The sequence below is a fragment of the Crocodylus porosus genome, unplaced genomic scaffold (assembly GCF_001723895.1).
Source record: "Crocodylus porosus isolate Cpor-Errol unplaced genomic scaffold, CroPor_comp1, whole genome shotgun sequence".
NCBI classification, from domain to species: domain Eukaryota; kingdom Metazoa; phylum Chordata; order Crocodylia; family Crocodylidae; genus Crocodylus; species Crocodylus porosus.
Window position 1 is genome coordinate 93284348 of NW_017728918.1, and position 900 is coordinate 93285247.

Sequence of the window (900 nt, forward strand, 5' to 3'; positions counted from 1 at the left end):
AAGGAAGAATTTCTTTACTGTCCGAGCCCCCAAGGGCTGGAACAGCCTGCATCGGAGGTGGTTCAAGCACCTACATTGAACACCTTCAAGAGCAAATGGGATGCTTATCTTGCTGGGATCCTATGATCCCAGCTGACTTCCTGCCCTTTGGGCGGGGGGCTGGACTCAATGATCTCCCGAGGTCCCTTCCAGCCCTAATGTGTATGAAGTCTATGAAATCTATGAAAAAGCATGAGCACCTCCCTTTTAAAGGATAGAACATGTCAGAGTTCAGGAACCTTGCTGCCAAGCAGCAGTCTATAGACGAGGCCTATTACCATGCCATTCAGACTCAGGTGGTTGGTGATCTCATCATCCAAGAGAAATGAAGGGACATTAGAGGCTACCACCCTCATGGCCAGTGTGTTCCAAGGCAAAAAAACCACCCCCAACAGACACATCTGCTACCAAGACATCATGCGCCAAAGCAGAGGAGCTGAGGAAAATGATGGGGACTGAACTCACCCAGGTAGCATAAAGCACATTTTTGTAACCTACTATCCACAGCACTGGTGCACTCCTCCACTCCCGTGGAGAAAGGTACATGAAGCCAGAGACCAAAACTCTAGTCCAAGGGGCAGAAGCCCCAGCAGTGAGCCACTGGGAGCTACTTTTAGCCATGCCAGTGAAAAATGGTTTAACCCTGCAAGGAACCAGAGGAGTGGGGGATGGGCAGCCCTCTAGCAAGGAACAAAGCAGCTGGAAAAACAGCAAACAAGCAACAGAGGGAAGTATAAAGGTAAACTATGTAACAGGAAACAGAAGGGAAAAGAAAGCAATAGAGCAGCCACAGTGAGGGGGCGGGGAAAACAAAAAAACAGAGTGGGGGGAGTGAGAAGGAGAGGGCAGGTTACTGCAAGA